General features: G+C 38.9%; 1 protein-coding gene across 1 annotated transcript in view; it reads left to right on the top strand.

Moving 5' to 3' along the window:
- Window positions 1–15,422, top strand: part of SUGCT (succinyl-CoA:glutarate-CoA transferase) — a 755,391-nt gene that overhangs the window by 730 nt on the left and 739,239 nt on the right.

Raw genomic sequence — 15,422 nt, forward strand, 5'->3', positions numbered from 1 at the left:
TCTTGATTGTTTTACAAGGTTGTGGTTAGATAGGTGTAATATTTTAAGAATGACACTTCATGTATAATAAAATATGTCTTTGTATCAGACATCTGTTTCAGAATCTTATTTAGAGGATGAAATTTAGGCTTACTACTGTTTTATAAAACTTTCTTTACTACCCCAGAATTTGGATATAGTCATCCACTATGAGTCCTGAAATCTTAAAGAACCTTAAGACTCATTAATTCATAACCTGATGAATAGCCTGGACCCGTGCTTTTCATTGCTCTTCATTCTCTCTTTGACATATTCTGTGAAATGCTTCGCTGAAGAGTGTGATGTCTTCTAGGCTTCCATCCTCCTTGATGAACGAAGATACAAACCAGACTTTTCATTGTTGGAATTCACTTCTGGGTGAATTCCATGGTTCACCATATTTCTTTTCTCCTGTAGACATAAGTTGTAGAGTCATACAAGGTAGGAAAATGCCATCAAGGCTTAGTGATGGAATTAAGGCTTGAGGACTCCAGTTTATCCACTAACCAAAAATTCCCTTTTCCAACCATTGTGCTTAGCTTATTGTCCTGTAATTGGACATTCATATCTTCATTGAATGAAGTCTGGGGATGGTAGAGGCCTTCCCTGGTATGGGCAAAACCCTGGGTTCAATCTGCAAGAAAAATAAAAGATACTGAACGAATAAATCACATATATCATATATGTCAGTGATTCTCACCTTTTATGTCATAGTTGTACATTATGAAGCAGGCAGAGAAGTGAAGGTAGTGAGATAGTGGGGACGAGGATTACTTTTTTTTTTTAAGAACTGACAAATGATATAAAGAATTGGTTCTCACCTTGCTGAGTAAGGTACTATATATTTTTTAAACTTGTCTTATGCTTCAGAATGTTATCTTTTACATATATGAACTTGCATTAGAAATGCATTGGGAAGAAATATAGTGGAAAACTTTTGACAGGTAGATTATGCATGCCAGTTTGTGTCTCAGCACATTTACAGGTATATATGAGGACTGATGGAGAATGAATCCTTAATAATTATAGAATCTGCAGATGTAGTTAGTACACTTCTGAGACTAGGCCACTTTCCTCTTTACAGATAAGAAATTGTCCAAGAGAAGTTTAAATGACTTGCCTGAGTTCACCAAGCAAGCACAAGTAACACTAGAACTGAGGTTTGCCTCCTAAGAAATGTGAATTGATAAACAGTGTGTCCTTTGAGAAGTGTAGTAGATAATTAAGCATGTAGAATTTTGAAAGTGGAACTACTATACTGGTTTAGATTTAGAGATTTGTAGATATAACCTTCACCATTGAATCTTTATAAGTATAGCCAGGGTATTCTCATGTTTTTGCCTAGGATTACAGTCTACATGTCCAAACTGGTGGGCCTCAGTTCCCCCAGCATCTATTTATATTGAATTTCTTTGTGTGAGGGTGAACTTAGGGGAAGAGAGATGAGAGGAAAGAGAGGAAGTTTTGTGTTGGGTTATCTGAAAGTAGAAAAGCAAAGGATGAGGATGATGGATGCCGGTATATATGATGGCTATCCTGTGGAGGGAAAAGGACACATTTTTGATAGCAAATAGGAGGGAGAATTGCAATGCTGTATAGGGAGGGCCAGCATTAGAAAATAGGATCCTGAATAAGGCAGTGCTTTCATGAAGGATGCTATCAGTGACTAGGTGCTGTCTTCAAGTGGCATTGTATGCAGATATTATCAATAGGCAAAAGAACCTCAAGAACTTTCTGAACATCCTTCATCTGTGAGGAACCTCAGAAATAACCAGTTAACTTAGTGGTGATGATGTGTTTTAGAAGTACTTCATTAAAGCAAGTAAGAATACCAAGACAAGGAAATTTAAGTATAAATATAAATGGGATCATATCTTTTTATAAAGCTGTGGATCTTTATTTAGATTATCTAAGATTTGTGTGTGTGTGTGTGTGTGTTTCAGTGGATTTCCAAGTTTTGTGTTTTTCCTTCATCGAGCTTTATCTTGAAGAAAAAGAAACATACTTGGAAACCAATATATAGGCAAAAGAGCTATGTGGAAAGCAGGGATTAGGGCCTCAGAGCCCTGCTCCTTCTATGCCCCTACATTTGCAACCCTCTGCCTTATCAAAGAGGCTCTGGGGCCCCTCTGAGGAATTCCCAGAGCTCTGCAGAAAGGGTTTGAACACCACAGTCTTAGGTAGGGGTCAGGTATTAACCAGTGCTACAAATACCTATACTTTGGTTAGTTTTACTAAATAATATGGAGAATAAATATTTCCATATTTCTTCATTGTTAGAGCTTTCTAAATTAAGAAAACTGGAAACTGGGTTAAAGGATAAGCCCTGGAAGTTAAAGATAACTGAATAGATAGTTGAAGAATTTCCAGGAGGTAATGTTTATATTTTAAAGGAATATGAAATCCAAAGCCTTGTAGACAATGCCAAGACTATAAATCCAGTAATGCTTGTTTTAACCCAGACATTTATTTATATTCAAAAGGCTAAGAACCCAAGGAGAATTTCCTTACCTTATGTAGATTTAGCTCTCTCCCTTTGTAAGGCAACAGTGGCAGTTAGGCAATTATCCTGCACAAACTCCCAGATTCACAATTTTGTGATTCCTTTCCTGTGGTTCTGCCCTTGTAATGTGCAGAAGCAAGGGGTTCTCATTTCGTCATTGTGAGGTATTAGGTGTGGGGAAATGGTGCATTTCTTGATGTAAGTCATAATAATTCTCATCTCTGTGGCAGAAACCTTGTGTTTACTTTCAGCTTATATATAAATATAGAGATTAAAATTTATCATGTATTTTTGATGAACACTTATTAAAATATATTTAATTTCTATAGAAATTATTGTGTGTACACTTAAAGCATAATCTTTTTTAAGACCATGATTTTTAACTTAATATTTCCTGAAACTTTTCAGATTATTTCTTTTCCTTATGGAGCTGCCTCTTGTCAGCTGTGTCATGTTAAGGTCTTCTAGTAGTGGAAAAGTAAATGCTTCTCTAGGATGTGTTGAGCTCATTCATTGATGTGGTTAGGCCTGCTTTGAACATAATAGATCACTTAACTATAACTTAATATTCTTATTGAAAATGCAAGAATTAAAAGTGGCTTGTTTTTAAGAGTCTCAGAGTCAAATTCCACTGCTTCATTAAAATTTAACTTTTTTATTTCTAAGCATACTTAGTGGTCAAGCATGGGTGAATTGCTTTATATGTGTTTACTTCTCTGTAGACTAATATTTTTCACCCAGCTATAGCACAGATGTTATTGCATTTAATTATACTTATAAGAGTTTTAAATGATGGTGCATGCCTGTAATTCCAGAGGTCTGGGAGGCTAAGCAGGAGGACAGTGAGTTCAAAGCCAACCTCACCAAAAGCAAGGTGCTAAGCAACTCAGTGAGACCCTGTCTCAAAATAAAATACAAAATAGGGCTTGGGATGTGGCTCAAGTGGTCAAGTGCCCCTGAGTTCAGTCCCTGGTACCAAAATAATAATGATGATGTTGATGATGATGATAAAAACTGCTGACAGAATAATCCTATATGAAAAATTATAAGAGTGTGAATATTGTTTTCCACACACAAACACTGGAAGATAGTTTTAAAATAAGTAAATAAAATTTTAATATCATTAGAATCTTCATCTTTGTATTTTTCCAATTTTAAAAATAATGCACAGTTGCCATGATTTGAGTGTCCCCTCCAAAACTCATGTTGAAATCTAATTGCCACTGTAACAGTATTGGAAGGTGGGGTCCTTTAAGAGATGTTTAAGTCATGAGGGCTCAGCTCTCATGATGTATTAGGGATGTTATCACAGGGTAAGTTAGTTATTATAGGAATGGGTTTTTATAAAAGTGAACTCAGTTTCCTTGGCTTTCTCTCATTCTTGCCCTCTTGTCCTCTTGTTTTCTGCTATGTGATGATACAGCACAAAGTTCATATGCAGGTACCATGCCCTCTGGGACTTTCCAGCCTGTGGAACTATAAGAAATAAATCTCTTTTTTCAAATAAATCACTCAGACTGTAGTATTCTGTTATAGCAGCAGAAAATGAAAAAAGATAACACTTTTTGTGAGAAATATAAATTTTTTAGGAAAATAGAAATCAAGAAAAAATATTGATCTTTTATCTGAGAAGCAATCACTTAACACTTAAATAGGACAAGGAATCTTAAGTAGTTTGGATATTTAATAGGGAAAGAAAAGCTTTTTAAATAATAATAAATATAATTATAAATATAAATATAATTATAAATAATATAATAAATATAAATATAATTGAAGACAATTATATATGAATAATTATATAGTCTGATGTTGGAAAAACATAATACCTATGTAGAAAAGAGTTAACAACAGGCCTCAAACTGCTAGAAAGACTTTCTAGAAAGACTATTGTATAAATTTGGTATCTGGTATTTGGCACTTGAATTGCTTCAAAACTAATGGAGGTGGTTCATGATGTCTAGATGGTCTGACAAACAATATGATTTATGGTTAGCACTTGCTTTTCTTCTGGGAGTATGAAATTTTAGTACATCGTAAGCAGAGTGCATATGTGAATAGCCCTCAATAAAAATCATGGGTTCCAAGTCTCAGGCTTCCGGAGGTAGAAATGTGCAACATATATGTGTACACATACATGTATATATATACACACACTTTTTTTTTTTATTGTAAACAAATGGGATACATGTTGTTTCTCTGTACATGGCGTAAAGGCATACCATTTCTGTAATCATAAATTTACATAGGGTAATGTTGTTTGATTCATTCTGTTATTTTTTCCCTTCCCCCCACCCCTCCCACCCCTCTTTACCCTCTATACAGTCCTTCCTTCCTCCATACTTGCCCCCCTCCCTAACCCTAACTCTAACCCTAACACTAACCCTTCCCTCCCCCCCATTATGTGTCATCCTCCACTTATTAGTGATATCATTCGTCCTTTGGCTTTTTGAGATTGGCTTATCTCACTTAGCATGATATTCTCCAATTTCATCCATTTGCCTGCAAATGCCATAATTTTATCATTCTTTATGGCTGAGTAATATTCCATTGTATATATATACCACAGTTTCTTTATCCACTCATCAATTGAAGGGCATCTAGCTTGGTTCCACAGTCTGGCTATTGTGAATTGAGCAGCTATGAACATTGATGTGGCTGTATCTCTGTAGTATGCAGATTTTAAGTCCTTTGGGTATAGGCCAAGGAGTGGGATAGCTGGGTCAAATGGAGGGTCCATTCCAAGTTTTCTAAGGAATCTCCACACTGCTTTCCAGAGTGGCTGCACTAATTTGCAGCCCCACCAGCAGTGTATGAGTGTACCTTTCTCCCCACATCCTCGCCAACACCTGTTGTTGCTCGTATTCTTGATAATCGCCATTCTAATTGGGGTGAGATGGAATCTTAGGGTGGTTTTGATTTGCATTTCTCTTATTACTAGAGATGTTGAGCATTTTTCCATATGTTTGTTGATTGCTTGTAGATCTTCTTCTGTGAAGTGTCTATTCATTTCCTTAGCCCATTTGTCGACTGGATTATTTGAATTCTTGGAGTAGACTTTTTTGAGTTCTTTATAGATTCTGGAGATTAGTGCTCTATCTGAAGTATGATTGGCAAAGATATTCTCCCACTCTGTAGGCTCTTTCTTCGCATTGCTGATAGTTTCCTTTGCTGAGAGAAAGCTTTTTAGTTTGAATCTATCCCAGTGGTTGATTCTAGTTTTTATTTCTTGTGCTATGGGAGTCCTGTTAAGGAAGTCTGGTCCTGGACCAACAAGGTGAAGATTTGGACCTACTTTTTCTTCTATAATCTGCAGGGTCTCTGGTCTGATTCCGAGGTCCTTAATCCATTTTGAGTTTAGTTTCGTGCATGGTGAGAGATATGGGTTTAGTTTCATTCTGTTGCATATGGATTTCCAATTCTCCCAGCACCATTTGTTGAAGAGGCTATCTTTTCTCCATATTTTTGGCCCCTTTGTCTAGTATGAGAAAATTGTATTTATTTGGGTTTGTGTCTGTGTCCTCTATTCTGTACCATTGATCTACCTTTCTATTTTGGTACCAATACCATGCCGTTTTTGTTACTATTGCTTTGTAGTAGAGTTGAAGATCTGGTATTGCAATACCCCCTGTTTCACTCTTCCTGCTAAGGATTGCTTTAGCTATTCTGGGTTTCTTATTCTTCCAGATGAATTTCATAATTGCTTGCTCTATTTCTGTAAGGTACGTCATTGGGATTTTAATTGGAATTGCATTGAATTTGTATAGCACTTTAGGTAGTATGGCCATTTTGACAATATTAATTCTTCCTATCCAAGAACATGGAAGATCTTTCCATCTTCTAAGGTGTTCTTTAATTTCTTTCTTTAGTGTTGTATAGTTCTCATTGTAGAGGTCTTTCACCTCTTTTGTGAGATTGATTCCCAAGTATTTTATTTTTTTCGAGGCTATTGTGAATGGGGTAGTTTTCCTAATTTCTCTTTCTGAAGATTCATCACTTATGTATAAAAATGCGTTGGATTTATGAGCATTGATCTTGTAACCTGCTACTTTACTGAATTCACTTATGAGTTCTAAGAGTTTTCTGGTGGAATTTCCAGGTTCCTCTAAATATATAATCATGTCATCAGCGAACAGGGATAGTTTGAGTTCTTCTTTTCCAATTCGTATCCCTTTAATTTCTTTGGTTTGTCTAATTGCTCTGGCCAGAGTCTCAAGAACGATGTTGAATAGAAGTGGTGAAAGAGGGCATCCCTGCCTTGTTCCAGTTTTTAGGGGGAATGCTTTCAGTTTTTCACCATTTAGAATGATATTAGCCATGGGCTTAGCATATATGGCCTTTCCAATGTTAAGGAATGTTCCCACTATCCCTATTTTTTCTAGTGTTTTGAGCATGAAGGGGTGCTGTATTTTATCAAATGTTTTTTCTGCATCTATTAAAATAATCATGTGATTCTTGACTTTAAGTCTATTAATATGGTGAATTACGTTTATTGATTTCCTGATGTTGAGCCAACCTTGCATCCCTGGGATGAAACCCACTTGATCATGGTGCACTATCTTTTTAATATGTTTTTGTATGCAATTTGCTAAAATTTTATTGAGAATTTTTGCGTCGATGTTCATTAAGGATATTGGTCTGAAATTTTCTTTCCTTGATGAGTCTCTGTCTGGTTTAGGTATCAGGGTGATATTGGCTTCATAGAATGAGTTTGGGAGGGTTCCCTCCTCTTCTATTTTATGGAATACTTTGAGAAGTATTGGAATGAGCTCTTCTTTAAAGGTTTTGTAGAACTCGGCTGAGAACCCATCTGGTCCCGGACTTTTCTTTGTTGGTAGGCTTTTGATGACTTCTTCTATTTCAGTACTTGAAATTGGTCTATTTAAATTGTTTATGTCCTCCTCGTTCAGTTTAGGCAATTCATATGTCTCTAGAAACCTGTTGATGTCTTCGAAATTTTCTATTTTGTTGGAGTATAGATTTTCAAAATAGCTTCTAATTATGTTTTGTATTTCAGTCCTGTCTGTTGTGATATTTCCTTGTTCATTCCGAATTTTAGTGATTTGGGTTTTCTCTCGTCTTCTCTTTGTTAGTGTGGCTAAAGGTTTATCAATTTTGTTTATTTTTTCGAAGAACCAACTATTTATTTTGTCAATTTTTTGTATTGTTTCTTTTGTTTCAATTTCATTGATTTCAGCTCTGAGTTTAACTATTTCCTGTCTTCTACTACTTTTGGTGCTGTTCTGTTCTTCTTTTTCTAGGGCTTTGAGCTGTAGTGTTAGGTCGTTTATTTGTTGAGTTTTACTTCTTTTATTAAATGCGCTCCATGAAATAAATTTTCCTCTAAGTACTGCTTTCATAGTGTCCCAGAGATTTTGATATGATGTTTCTTTGTTCTCATTTACCTCTAAGAATTTTTTAATTTCCTTCCTAATATCTTCTGTTGTCCATTCATCATATAATAGCATATTGTTTAATGTCCAGATGTTGGAATAGTTTCTGTGTTTTACTCTTTCATTTATTTCTAACTTCAATCCATTATGATCTGATAGAATACATGCTAGTGTCTCTATCTTCTTGTATTTGCTAACATTAGCTTTGTGGCATAATATATGGTCTATTTTAGAGAAGGATCCATGTGCTGCTGAGAAGAAAGTGTATTCGCTCTTGGTTGGATGGTATATTCTATAAATGTCCATTAAGTCTAAATTATTGATTGTGTTATTGAGATCTATGGTTTCTTTGTTCAATTTTTGTCTGGAAGATCTGTCCAGTGGTGAGAGAGGCGTGTTAAAATCACCTAGTATTATTGTGTTATGGTCTATTTGGTTTCTGAAATTGAGAAGGATTTGTTTGACATACATGGATGAGCCACTGTTTGGGGCATAGACGTTTATGATTGTTATATCTTGCTGATTTATGCTTCCCTTAAGCAGTATGAAATGACCTTCTTTATCCCTTCTGACTAACTTTGGCTTGAGGTCCACATTATCGGAAATGAGGATGGATACTCCAGCTTTTTTGCTGAGTCCATGCGCATGGTATGTTTTTCCCCATCCTTTCACCTTTAGTCTATGGGTATCTTTTTCTATGAGGTGAGTCTCTTGCAGGCAACATATTGTTGGATCTTTCTTTTTAATCCAATCTGCCAGTCTATGTCTTTTGATTGATGAATTCAGGCCATTAACATTCAGGGTTATTATAGAGATATGATTTGGTTTCCCGGTCATTTGGTTCATTTTTTAAATTTTATTTATTTATTTGTTTGACACAACTTGTTTCCTCCTTTATTTGACAATTCCTTTAGGATAATTCCTCCCTTTGCTGATTTGCTTCTTTGTTTTTCATCTCTTCCTCATGGAATATTTTGTTGAGAATGTTCCGTAATGCTGGCTTTCTTTTTGTAAATTTTTTTAGCTTTTGTTTATCATGGAAGGATTTTATTTCGTCGTCAAATTTGAAGGTAAGTTTTGCTGGGTATAAGATTCTTGGTTGGCATCCATTTTCTTTCAGGGCTTGAAAAATGTTGTTCCAGGCCCTTCTACCTTTTAGGGTCTGGATTGAAAAATCTGCTGATATGCGTATTGGTTTCCCCCTGAATGTAATTTGGTTCTTTTCTCTCACAGCCTTTAAAATTCTGTCTTTATTTTGTATGTTAGGTATTTTCATTATAATGTGCCTTGGTGTGGGTCTGTTGTAATTTTGTGTATTTGGAGTCCTATAAGCCTCTTGAACTTGATTTTCCATTTCATTCTTCAGATTTGGGAAATTTTCTGATATTATTTCATTGAATAGGTTGTTCATTCCTTTGGCTTGTTTCTCTAGGCCTTCCTCAATCCCAATAATTCTTAAATTTGGCCTTTTCATGATATCCCATAGTTCTTGTAGATTCTGTTCATGATTTCTTACCATCTTCTCTGTTTGTTCAACTTTGTTTTCAAGGTTAAATATTTTGTCTTCAATGTCTGAGGTTCTGTCTTCCAGGTGTTCTATCCTATTGGATATGCTTTCTATGGAGTTCTTAATTTGGTTTATTGTTTCCTTCATGTCAAGGATTTCTGTTTGGTTTTTTTTCAATATCTCTAACTCTTTATTGAAATGATCTTTTGCTTCCTGTATTTGCTCTTTTAACTGTCGATTGGTGCGATCATTCAATGCTTGCATTTGCTCTTTCATCTCATCGTTTGCTTCTCTGATCATTTTAATTATGTACATTCTGAACTCCTTTTCTGTCATTTCTTCTGCCATGCTGTCATTGGGTTTTATTGATGTAACATCTAGATTTGTTTGCAGCATTTTCTTTCCTTGTTTTCTCATATTGTTCAGGTATCAGTGGACCGCTGAGATATTGCAGATTTCCTCTATTGACTTACAATGTCCCTGAGGATTTCTATATATATATCCCCCCTTAGCCTTCAGTAGGCTGAAGTCATGGGGGAAGTTGATAATGCGGTGCTCCACAAGGAAGCTGCCTCTCTAGGAGTGGTGGCCTTCAGGTGGGGTATAATCCCTGCTAGTGGGCAGAGGTGCCTCCACTTGTTGACCAATGGTCATCCAAAGGGGACCTAGGCTGCGGGCTGAGGCAAGGCCTGTTTGGGCCTGAGTCTCTGGTTTTACCGTCCTTGTGGGGAAACCTCACCCAGCAGGGAAGACTCACCTGGTGGGGAGGTCTCGCTGGTCAGTTCCCTCCTAGAGGTTCCCCTCAATTTACAGCTACCGCCTGGGCTGGGCTGCCTTCCTCTGCAAAGTTCCCCAGGGCCCGGCCGTACCTCCTGGGCCTGGGAGCCTCACCCTTCGCAGATGAATCTCCTTAGGCTGCCCCTCCTCAGAGAATTTGCCGGCAGGCCTGGAACCTCGCTCCGCCCTAAGCCTGTCTCTGTGTGGCTCTTCCACCCAGAAGCCTCCTAGATCCTGGTACCCTGCTCTGCACCTAATCGCCTGGTTGTGTGGCCCCTCCTCTGAGCAGCCACCTGGGGCCCCGAACAATCGCTCTGAGTCCCAGAGACCCGCCACAGGCCTCTTCCTCCAGACAGCCGCCCAGTATTCCGGTGCGGTCACTAGGAGTCCAAGAAACTTACTTTGTGCCTCCTCCTCCCACCAACCACCCGTAGCCCGGGGCAATCAATCACTCCGAGTCGAAGTGACCCTCCCCGTTCCTCCTCCTTCTCCAGAGAACCCCCGGGTGTTCAGGAGCAGTTGCTCTGAGTGGCTCTGAATCCACGTGACCCGCTGCACGGGTCCTCTGGGCAACCGCCCGGAGCTCTGGTGCAGCCACTCAAGACCAAGCGTCCCACCACGCTTCTCCTCCAGGCAGCCCCCCTGTGTTCAGGAGCTGTCACTTTAAGTCCAAACAACTCACCACTCGCCTTCTCCTCTGAGCAGCCGCCTGGAGCGCTAGTGCAGTCACTGCGAGTCCACACGACCCGCCGCGCTCCTCCTCCTCCTCCTCCTACTCCTCCGGGCAGGCCCCGGTGTTCAGAAGTGGTCTGAGTCCAAACAGCTCGCCACGCAGCCCCTTCTCTGGCAACCGCCTGTAGCTCTGGTGTAGTCACCCGAATCCAAGCAGCCGTGCTCCTCTTCCTCCTCCTCGTCCTCAGGGCAGGCCCCGGGGTTCAGAAGCGTCGTTCTGAGTCCAAACAGCTCGCCGCGCAGCTTCTCCTCTGGCTACCGCCTGCAGCTCTGGTGCCGTCACTCCGAATCCAAGTGGCCACGTTCCTCCTCCTCCTCCTCAGGGCAGGCCCTGGTGTTCTGATTCCACGCAGCTCTCCTCGCCACTCCTCCCCTGGGCAGCCGCCGGAGCCCCAGTGGTGGCTCCGAGTCCCAGCGCTGTGCCGAGCGGCCTCCTTTACGGCGCTCCCAGTTGTCCGAGTTCACTGCTCCAGCGGGGGGAGGGGCGTCTCGCCGGCAGCTCTACTTCACAAGTTCCCTGCGTTCGAGGACCACCGTCCCATCTGGGACGCCTTCCCAATGGGTGAGAGTCACCCGGCTGCTTTGAGTTGGTCCCAAGTGTCTCAATATCTCCTCTTTTGAATCCTGAGTCCTGGAGCAACATGAAATGCAGCCACCCTCTAGGCCGCCATCTTGAAACCCCCCTACACACACACTTTTAAAAACAAATAACGTATGTATGTGTGTCTGTCATTCTATCTTTGTTGCCAAATATAGAAGCATGCTTCATGTGCCCCTCTTTGGGAGGGAGAGAACTTAAAAAACTAGTGCATGAATTTTTTCCAGTACCTGTTTTTCCAGTATGTTTTTCCCTTTTTGGTCTTCTTACATGCAATTCTGCTGTAATAAACTTTATCTGTGAATATAACCAGACGCTGAATCCTGTGACTCCAAGCAAATCACTTCAACTATGGATAGACTTGGGAAACCTTAAGATAATACCAAAGGCTTAACATAAAGAAATTATTTTTTTAATTAAAAAAATGGAATTCTAAAACAATTGAAAGAAAGCAAAGGATAGGGAAAATTTACTAAATAATGACTGATAAAAAGGTTAATACTTCTGCTACCTAAATAATCTTTACAAATCAATAAAGGAAAAGATAAATGTACCTGTAGAAATATGGGCCAATGGCAAGAATGATTTACAAGAAAAGATAAGAAAATCTTTGATATACAAATCAATGACAGTGGCATGCAGATTTTTAATTGTCAAATTTGTAACAAATAAGTAAACAAAAAAACCCAAATCAAGATTATATTCAGTTATGGAAGATGATAGAGAACACCTTTTTCATACGCTGATGGTGTATATTATATATAATCTTTCTCTTAGACTATTTGATAATATCTGTTAAGTTTTAGTGGCATAATGGTGAAATGTGTAATCCCAGTGACTGGAGAGGCTAAGGCAGTAAATAGGATTGCAAGTTTGAGACTGGTCTGTGCAACTGTCTCAAAAATTAAAAGGGCTGGGGATGGGCTCAGTGGACCCTGGATTAAATTCCCAGTAACACACACACACACACACACACACACACACACACACATAAACTCACACACAATAATTTTAAAGCATTTGCAACATTAACACAGCTAGGCCACTCCAAATCCTTCCAATGTCTGTAGAGACAAGTTCCTTATCTCCCTTCCTCTCCCCACAAATTCTCAAAGCCTGAAAGATTAATTTTTATCTGTATTACTTGAAGAGAAGTTTCTGGGAGAATTCAATGGCTCTTCACCCAAAACACATCCTAAATTTTTCTCTAGGCATCTCTCCTGCTCTTCAGAGTTACCCACTGGAAGCTATTAACAACAAAGTAAACCCTAAAACATATTTTGTCCCACAAACATATTCACCACCACATGTCTTCCATGCTGTCCCTTTCCTCCCAATTACATTTGCCATATTCTGTGAAATAGGGCTCAATATATGTTTACATCAAAAGGGGCTCCATACATTCACAGTCTAATATTGGAACACCCCACTGTCCTCCTTCTGTCACCCCTACCCTCATGTATATTTTCTTCTTTGCTATGGTCATTATAATTCTCCTCAAGTTCCTGTAAAGATGTTTCATCAACCTAGAGTGCCTAGAATGGGCTCTATTTTGTCATTTGTCCCCTGAAGGGGATGCCTTTCTCTAATTTTCATATGGGTCTTGCCTTTGGTCATTCTCCCACCAGAGAACCACCTCACCAATATTGAGAAATTCAAAAGACCTATTGAGTTTATGATTACATTCAACAATTTTTTGGGGGAAAGTATCAGTGATCGAACTCAGGGGTGCTTAACCACTGATTGACATCCCCAGCCCTTTTTATATATGTTATTTAAAGACAGAATCTCTGCTAAATTGCTTAGGGCCTTGCTAAGTTACTGAGGCTTTCTTGGTGAAAGCACCCAGAAACCACTCCGGAAATGGGAACTCACGCAAGAGATTTTATTAAGCAGACAGGCAGAATGTCTGCCTGCAGGGTGAGAGAGAGCGTGAGTGAGTGAGAGACAGAGCAAGAGTGAGAGCGAGGAGAGAGAAAGAAAGCAAGGGAGAGTGAGGAGGAGGAGAGAGAGAGAAAGAATGACAGGGGATCTATTCTTAAGTAGTGGAATTTCAAGGGCTAATAACAATGGATTGATGGCTGGCAGGCAGGTTTGCGGGCTAACAATCTGGACCAATGACTTGACTAGGCAGTTCACAGGCTTTCAATCTAAGTTGTAAAATGGTGTGGGGGGCGGAGAATAATGGTGGCAGAAAAATAGCAGATCTGATGCCGATACTTTGAACTTGGGATCCTCCTGCCTCAGCCTCCTGAGTCGCTGGAATTACAGACGTGCCACTGTGCCCGCATGTTCAACAGTTTATAACTATCATTTTCTCCACCAGTTTCTTGTTCAAACACCTCTGATCCTCTGGACAACTACCTAACTTCAGGATGATGGCCCATTAAAGAAGCCTGAACATCTAAGAAGTTTTTTCCTTTGGCTTGTTGACTTTGGATTATAAATTTTATGCCTACATACGTTGAATTATAAAATTATACATTGGTACTGTTTCCTGGATTCCTACATACTAGTCTATTGTAGTGGACTATTTTCTAAAAGACTTCAACAATTCTTTGCCTATTTTAAGTTGATGTTTAAAAGTTTTCATCACATGAAATTTATGATGTTAACTCAAGTGAGGGTAAGATCTGGGATGTGTGAGGAATATACATCTCTTTGCAGAGTAGGAGAAGGCTTATTGTGAAAAATTAGACTCATTGGTTGTAGGAAAGAATACAGATGAAGGTTAACCTAGAAATTTATTTCTTCAAAATGATTCATTCATCTTTTAGTAAAGGCTTTATATACCCTAGTTTGAAAAGACTGCTCCTGAAGGGACAGTGGAATAGTCTAACCTGGAAGGACTTGCTAGTTGTTGATTTTCATGCTGTGAACTTAGAACTCACTCTGCCTCCACTGCTTGGTGTCCTTATTAGTCAGGAGAAAGTAGGTCTTGCTGCACTACAAATTAGCCCACAATCTCAGTGGCTCAATACAACATTCACATGTTTCCTTCATATGTTGTTCACTATTTGAAATTTGCAGACTTCAAGGGTAATAGAAGATTGGAGGATTTCATAAGATGCTTTTAAGGGTCAGGAAATTGATTTTTATTAGTGCTGCCTGTCTCATTGTCTAGACCCATTATTTGACCCCAGCCTAAATGCAGGAGCACCTGGGAAATGTAGAAGAGCAGAAAGATTGGGATTAGTACTGATTTATACTTTGGTTGTGGCCTGCTTTAACCTTGACTCAAAAGCCCACTTTCTGACCTTTTCTGTACCACACTTCCTATGAATTTCTCAAGTTTTCATTAAAATAGTATTGTCCAATAGTTCCAAAATCTGCTTTGTTGCAAACCCCACAATAGTAACAATGTTTTTGCAGGGGAGGGGAAGTTCTAGGAAGTTAGTTGTTAACAGTGGTTGACTTCTACATTTTTCGTCTATTATCCTCCAGTTGTCCCTAAGCAGTGTAATTGCTTCATAACTTTAGCATTCCTTCCACACTACCTTTTTGGATTTATAGTAGGATCTGAAGAACTGTAATATCTGGGGTCTGGTTGACTTGTACTTCTTGGCAATGAGAAGCCAGTAGATGGTGTTCTTGGTGGAAATGCCGTTAGGTCTGTTCTGTGACACCAGTTTACCCTGAAGGTCAGCTAAGAATTGGATCTTACATCTAAAATTCTGAATGGCAGCTCTTAAATTATTACAGGATAAAATTACTTTATGGGGCTGGGGAGATAGCTCAGTTGGTAAAGTGCTTACCTTGCAAGCACAAGGCCGTGGGTTCTATTCCCAGCACCAAAAAAAAAAAAAAAAAAAAAAAAAAAAAAAAGAAAAGTAGTTTATGATATCATATATAGCACAATTAGATATTTTTTGAACAAAAATTGTACAACTATAT

Source organism: Sciurus vulgaris (genome assembly GCF_902686455.1).
Source record: "Sciurus vulgaris genome assembly, chromosome: 8".
Classification (NCBI taxonomy): Eukaryota; Metazoa; Chordata; class Mammalia; order Rodentia; family Sciuridae; genus Sciurus; species Sciurus vulgaris.